The following is a 7912-nucleotide window of genomic DNA, read 5'->3' on the forward strand; positions in this document are numbered from 1 at the left end:
CCTGTTGGCTGTAAACTCCCTGTGGCCAGGGATCATGTTCTACCAATTCTATTATAGTGCACTTTCCCAAGTGCTTAGCAGAATGCCCGGCACACAGTAAGTGCTCAGTTAATGTCAATGATTGATTGATTGATTTATTGATGGGAAGGAAGAATACCTTTATAACTTCTAGAAGCCTGCTGAGGCTGGAATAATTTATAATCTGGAGCCATGGTGAGTCTGAAAACTCTCACTTCCAAGAGCTAGCTTTCATTTGCCTTGCAAAACCCAACTTGTACTTCCCAAGCACTTAGTACAGTGCTCTGCACACAGTAAGCGCTCAATAAATACAATTGAATGAATGAATGAATGAATGAATGTCTTGGTTTATTACTCTGTTCCTTGTTATGATTTGCAATCCATGTTACCGTAATAATAATGATTGTGGTATTTGTTGAGCATTGTATCAAGTGTGGTACTAGATACAAGATAATCAGGTCAATCACAGTTTCTGTCCCAGAAAGGGCTCATGCTCTGTGGAGGGGGGAGAACAGGTATTTAATCCCCATTTTTCTAATGGGGAAACTGAGACAGGGTAAATTAAGTGCCATGCCCAAAGTCACACAGCAGGCAAGAAGTGGAGCTGGGATTAGAACCAGGTCTTCTGACACCTGGAGCCATGCTCTTTCCACTTGGCCACACTGCTTCTCTTTATATCTACAAATTATGAGCCCTGAATGGAATTGGGGCTTTACTGGCTGCCTTATGATGAACACAATGCTTGGTACAGAGTAAGCACTTAATATGTAAATAAGTGCCATGAGTAGCTAATGGCTCTGCCGCTTGTCAGCTGCATGACTTTGGGCAAGTCACTTAACTTCTCGGTGTCTCAGTTACCTCATCTGTAAAATGAGGGTAAGATTGTGAGCCCCACATGGGAAAACCTATGCTCCCCAGCACTTAGAACAGTGCTTTGCACATAGTAAGCGCTTAACAAATACCAAAATTATTATTATTATTATTAATGAGCCTACCCTCAGGAAACCCAGCTAATTAGCAGAGGCCTGACCCACAGTGAATTAAATCCTTGGCCAAGGCCTGGTCTTGAAGCTGACAAGCCTAAGTCAATCAGTCAGTTAATGGCATTTATTAAGTACTACCATGTGCAGAACACTGTACGAAGCATTTGAGAAGTCCACCCTCACTTACTGGCAAGGGTTTAGCACAGTGCTCTGCACAGGGTGAGTACTCAACAAATACCATTGATTGGTGGGTACAGTGCATTAGCACATACATGGCTGCTCCTGGGAATTACTGATACTTATAGGAGGAAAACACCTTTGTGGGTGCTTCAATTCTGCCACACTGCAGCTCCATGAACTTCAGAGGCTGCAGATAAATGGGGAGGAGCAAATATGGGAGCTCACAAAGGGACGGGTTACCCTGCCCACTTTTCAAGGGAGAGAAGGTATGACATTGGCACTGACTCACTGTGATTTCACTTTCCTCTCTGCAAAATGTGAATAATAATATTTATTTACCAGAGGGTCATCCTTTGGGAATGCCACGGAGTAAATAAATATCATATAATTTTCCAAATACCTTTAAGAGGAAAACTTTAAGGAAATGCTAAATCAGAGTGTCTAAATGCTATTGAAGAGCATTTCCTGAATACCCAGATTAAGAATTACAAGGAAACTGAATAATTTTAGTTTTTGACAGGTTGTTTTTAGTGAAACTGATGTGCTTATTTTGTTGGAACTGTATCTCATACTCTGAGAACAGAAGTCAGAACAAAGCCATAAAACATTTGCCTACATGATCCTCTTGTACATAACTTTCTATTTCTCACGGTTGCAAGATCCTTTTTTCCCAAGATAAAATGTAAACTGGGTAGTTAATGCATTAATGCTTGAATAATGTAGTAGTTCTGTACAATACAGTACTAATGTTCTGCCTGTTCAAATGAATTGCACCCTTGTTTGAAATTTATTCATTATTCTAGCTAATGCAAAAATACATGTCTTTATGTCTTTTTTTTTACTTTCTGAAAACGATGCTAGTTTTCTTGGAGCTGTAACTTTCACATTTTCACACGCAGGTCTTCAACTTTTGATTCATTACTTAAGCATAAATAATAGTGTTTAAGTGTTTAAATTCTTACGAAAATAAACAAATTAGAGAAAGTACTCTGACTTTACTTCTTAATTACTTTAAATTTGTTTCCAGCTGGGGTACATCTCTAAGCAATCTGAACTTGATCAGATAGGGGTGAAGTGTTTAAAAGCATCCTAGATGAACAGACGTCTAAAAAGTTTATCTAATGTCAATATCTGATAAAAGGAAAAAGTAACAAAGACTCTGATTTAAATGAGATCACTCCTCACTTAAAAAATGCACCTACTTTAGATTATGTTGCACCCTGAGACTCATGTAATGTAATAGTTTTATCTAGTGGTTATTAACATTTGAAGATATTTTGAGAGATTCAATACATTTTTATCATCCGTGAGTTGAATAAGGCACAGAGAGAGAGCTGTATGTTGAAAATAGTATATTGAAATGTTAATGCACAGTGGTTTTTTATTTTTAAAAAAAGATTTTCCACAAAGACTTTAATATCTGAACTTGGCTGAAAGGAGGATTGGGGAAAGAAGAAGCATTCATGCATTTTGCATCATAAAGGACCATCATTTCACTTTCTGGTTCTGTCTGCCCACACATGCAGGCATGCACACACACTCACACATACACACACAGACATATACATATACACAACCCTCTTTCTCCCCACATTACCTCCCAACCACCTCAGAGAGTCACCCAAGATACTAGGAAAAATGTCCAGAGAGTCAGCCAGGCCCTCTTCCCATTCATTCCAATAAACAGTCAGGACTATAGGGAAGAAAGTTACCTTTTTGAGACCACTAATAGTCTGTTCATTGACCACTGACACACCCATTGTGCTTGTGCTAATCTGCAAGCTTGTGTGTAAGAGAAAGTTTCTATCAACTCTAGTATTGCACTCTCCCAAGTGCTTAGTATAGTACTCTGCACACAGTAAGCACTAAATAAATACCATTGATTGATTTTGCTGTAGCACTACACTATCAATCAATTAATCTAATTTACTGAGCACTTAATGTGTGCGGATCACTGTAGTAAGAGCTTGGGAGAGTACAATATAACAATATAGCAGACACGGTCCCTGTCCACAACAAATGTAGAGTCTAGAGGGGAATCCTGGTGGTTTGAAAGTGTACTTCAAGATATCACTTTTGGCACTGGAAGAAATGACCTTGTTAATTCTAATGACAAAATTAAGAAGAGGCACAACTGGAAATGGAGTATAGTTGGGTTCTGAAAACATCTTAGTGACTCTTAGAAATTATCTTTCACTCTCCCTCCCATTCCTCCTATTGAAAAATCCCTATTTCTCAGGTCATCCTCTAGATCATGAAGAGACCCTTGTTTTCCCTAATAATGTCATATTGGAATTTGAAAGAACACTGAAGCTTTGGTGAGCTGCATTCCACTGGGACCCTTCCAACCCAGACTCATTAGCTACACCCCCGAGTCTGAGAACTCCATGAAGTCATATGTCATAGTATGAAGTAATTATGGCAAAGGCAGGCTAAAGATGACTTTTTGCTGTATTCAGAGATTTCTAGGCTAGTGTTTCAAATGTTCCTCTCTTTCTCTTACAGGTAAAACAATTTTCATGAACTGTTGTCCCTCTATTCCCTTACTCATGATGTCCACATTTTTTTTTTTGGATATTTTTTAGCTGTTGTGTCACAATGAACAAGATTTCTCTATGTAGTTAGAGCATGTATTAATTTCTCCAATATGTTTATACTATCCTGGCTCACACCAAAGCTTGTCTGCCAGTTTTCTGTCCATTCATTCAGCTTTATAAAGCCTTCTTTGCTATTTATCCTGTGATATGGTACGTCACCATTTGGAAGAACTGAGTGCTCCCTGCAAAAATGGGGATTTCACCATGTAATCCCTTTTCTAGGCCATTAATGAAAATGTGAAATAAAAATCAGTGGTGGTGCCCCTCTGACTGATCCACCCAAGAATATGGCCATTTATTCCTGCTTTATTTCCTATCTCTAAAGCCAGTTTTTTTAAATTTTGTTTTGTTTTATCCCTAGCAGAACAATTCCTCCAATTTCAATTTGAAAGTAACCTTGTATGTAAACCTTTTCAAAGGCCAATGGAAAGTAAAAATGTATAGATGTCCAGTGCTTTTTTTTAAATTACAGAAATTATACTATCCCCAAGCTTTGTGACTTCTGTGTTTCAAGTTGTCTGAGACTTGGGGTGCTATTTATATTGTTCATCATAGCCATTTTCTTTTTCAATTATTATTTTGATGTTTAGCAAACACTTATTCTAATGCTAACCCTGTGCCTATGTATTAAGGTGGCTACAAAAGCAACAATTTGGACACAGTCCCTGTCCCACATGAGGGTTACAATCTAAGAAAGAACTCATAGTATCACTACTAAAAGCAATCCATGCATTTTGGATCTAAAGTGGAAAACAACTTCAAAAGCCTTTAACTTCAATTTTGTAGGAGATTGTGATGGAAGATTATTTCTATGGGATGTCTTTGTAGTCCTTCAAATTCCTTAGAGAAGCTATGTGGTCTAGTGGATAGAGTAGGGGTCTGGGGGAGAGAAGGACCTGCGTTCTAATCCGAACTCTACCAGTAGACTGCTATGTGACCTTGGACAAGTCACTTAACTTCTCTGTGTCTCAGTTCCCGCATCTGTAAAATGGGGATTAAGACTGTGAGTCCTGTGGGACAGGGACTGTTTCTAACCTCATTAGCTTGTATCTATCCCCACACTTACTAAGTGCCTGGCACACAGTAAGCACTTAACAAATACCCTAAAAAAAACAGTCAGCAGTCTTAGGGCTAGGGCCAAACACTGCTAATCTTAACATCATGTTGACAGCTTCTCTCCCTGACTATTGGCCAGACTGTGATCCTGGAGGACAAGTTACCATTTCTCAACCTAAATTATGACCAGCCTAGAGAGGTTGTTGGTACTATGTCTCCTGTACTGCTGCTCACCTCTATCACTACACTTACACATTCTGCATCTTGCTTCTTTCAGTAGCTACCATCTCTGTGCTGCCTTGTTCTTTCCACTTCTCCTTTTGCCTAAGCACATGGGTCTGTATTCCCTCAATATTTTGATACTCACCGCACCCCCAGTCCCATGAGTATGGGCCTGGGAGTTAGAAGGATCTGGGCCTTTAATCATGGCTCTGCCACTTTTCTGCTGTGTGACCTTGGGCAAGTCACTTACCTTCTCTCTGTCTAAATTACCTCATCTGTAAAATGGGGATTGAGGCTGGGAGCCTGCTATGGGATGGGGACTGTGTCCAACCTGATTATCCTGTATCTACCCCAGCACTTAGTACAGTGCCTGGGACATACTAAGTGCTTAACAAATACCACAATCATCAAAATATCTTTCTACCACTTTTCACACCTGTAATTTGTTTCAATGTCCTTCTCCCCATGTAGACTTTAAGCTTCTTGAGGGCAGGGATCATGTCTCCCAACTGTAATGTACCCCTCCAAGCATTTAGTCCAGGGGTCTGCATAATAGAAACCTAGTACAATACCAATGCCTGCTCCTGCAATCAGACTTAGCCTCTTCAATGCCTAGTAACTATTCTCCAATCTGTTGGCAGGTTGTTTGAACAAATGCAGCAAACAATTGGGCTGGAAATCTAGAGTGAGCAGGGTTTCCTGGTTTTGGCTAGGACAGAAATACTCTGAGAATAGCCTTTCATGTCAAAATTTGGCTGAAAATAAGAGGCAGAGAGAGAGAGGCATGTAAAAGCTTTTAAATTACTGACTACCTCAGAACCAAAAAAAAAAAAAAAAGGTCAATTTTGGGGAATGAGCAAGGCCAGGGAAGTTTTTATATTCTGCTAACTGGCTTATTCGTTCTTAATACATGGTTGAAGGTCCAGTTTGATATACTGCCTTCAGTCCAATGGACTAGCTGACTGATAGTGACTTTAGTTAAAACCATATATTAATATTTAAATAAACCACACATTCCTGTTGCATGAGATAAGGCACAAATTGATTTGTAAATCTGTCAGAATAGCAAACACAGTTTTCCTTTTCTTCTACTTTGGGTGCATTTTGCTCCTCTACCTCTCCACTCTTCCTTTCTCCTACCCACATCCTTTAATCTTCATTAGTTAAACTGATGGAAGTGTGAAAAACGGGTCTACTCACAATAGGCAAGGAGATTGTCTGCATAACTGTGGACTCAGAGAGACAGGAACTGATGTTGTTCTAATGACCCTTATAGAATAATTCCTTATAGTTATATTGCTGAATGTCTAGTGGAAAGAGCAGTACCGTGGGAGTTAGGAGACCTGGATTTTTGCCCCAATTGTGCCTTTGATGGGCTGACTTGGGCAAACACCACACATGCATTTCACAGTGTGCTACACTCCTGCCTGCCATCTGACTTGTTGCACTCCATGTTGTATGACTGGCAAGGATGAGAGTGTGTGAGCCATGATACACAAGCCACTAGCACTATAATCAATTCCTCTTAGCAGGTTCTTGGTCGCCCCTGACAAGAGTGACCCCACTATCATCGTGGCTGCTACTGGATCTGTGAAAAGGGCTTTTGTTTTTTGTTTTTTTATTTTTTCCCTAGATAACAATAATAATAATTTTGGTATTTGTTACACACTTACTATGGGCCAAGCACTGTTCTAAGCGCTGGGGGAGATACAGGGTAATCAGGTTGTCCCACACAGGGCTCACAGTCTTAATCCCCATTTTCCAGATGAGGTAACTGAGGCACAAGAAGTTTAATGACTTGCCCAAAGTCACACAGCTGATAAGTGGCAGAGCTGGGGTTAGAACCCATGACCTGTGACTCCCAAGCCTGTGCTCTTTCCACTGAGCCATGCTGCTTCTCTCCAAAATCAGCGAAGGCCCCAGCGAGATTTGAACTCACGACCCCTGGTTTACAAGACCAGTGCTCTAACCCCTGAGCTATGGAGCCTTCAATTCTCATTTTATATCTCCCTGGATAGTAGTATCCACTGGGAAAGGATGTTTTAATTTTTAAATTGCGATCCTACCAAAACGTGGAAATCAAGATTTTTAAATAGGACGTAATTACAAAACCGTCCTTTTGCTTTCAAGAATGATGGGGAGGAAGTTGGGAGATAGTCAGTCCTATTTACTGAGCGCTTACTGTGTGCAGAACACTGTATTTAGTGCTAGGGAGAGTACAGTGTAGCAATATAACTGACACATTCTCTGCCCACAACGATCTCAGATCTGAGATCAAAGTTTCTTATTGTTTAAATACTAATTGTCTTGAAGGCTAAGTGCTTTTAGAGCAGGCTTTTAAGGCTGTAAAGTGCTTTTAGGGCCCATCAAGACATCAACTAAGACATTGAAAAGCCTCAAACCACAGTGATCATTTTTTGCTATTCTGATGTTACTCCCTCTTAGTGATTGATTTCTCCCTGTAAAGTCAATTGGATAATTTGAGAGTTTTTCACCTAGGGTTATCTCTGCGATTTAGCTGTAGATCTCTCACTCACAGCAGGTCTCTTGCCTGGAAGGCCCTCCCTCCTCATATCTGACAATCAGTTTCCCCACCTTCAAAGCTTTATTAAAAGCACATCTCCTCAAAGAGGCTTTCCCCTTATGTCCTCATTTCCTCTCCTCCCACTCCCTCCTCCCTTGCACTTGGATTTGCACAGTTTATTCACTCCACCCTCATCCCCACAGCATTTATATACTTATCCTAAACCCCGTCTAAACTGAGCCCATTGTTGGGTAGGGACCGTCTCTATATGTTGCTGACTTGTACTTCCCAAGTGCTTAGTACAGTGCTCTGCACACAGTAAGTGCTCAACA

At 40.2% G+C, this 7912-nt stretch overlaps 1 non-coding gene across 1 annotated transcript; it reads right to left on the minus strand.

The window, feature by feature from the left end:
* Positions 1-6970: 6970 nt before the first annotated feature.
* TRNAT-UGU lies at positions 6971-7043 on the minus strand. The gene has a single exon. It is a non-coding gene; the product is annotated as a tRNA-Thr (tRNA).
* Between the last annotated feature and the right edge of the window lie 869 nt (positions 7044-7912).

This window comes from Tachyglossus aculeatus, chromosome 9 (assembly GCF_015852505.1).
Source record: "Tachyglossus aculeatus isolate mTacAcu1 chromosome 9, mTacAcu1.pri, whole genome shotgun sequence".
NCBI classification, from domain to species: Eukaryota; Metazoa; Chordata; class Mammalia; order Monotremata; family Tachyglossidae; genus Tachyglossus; species Tachyglossus aculeatus.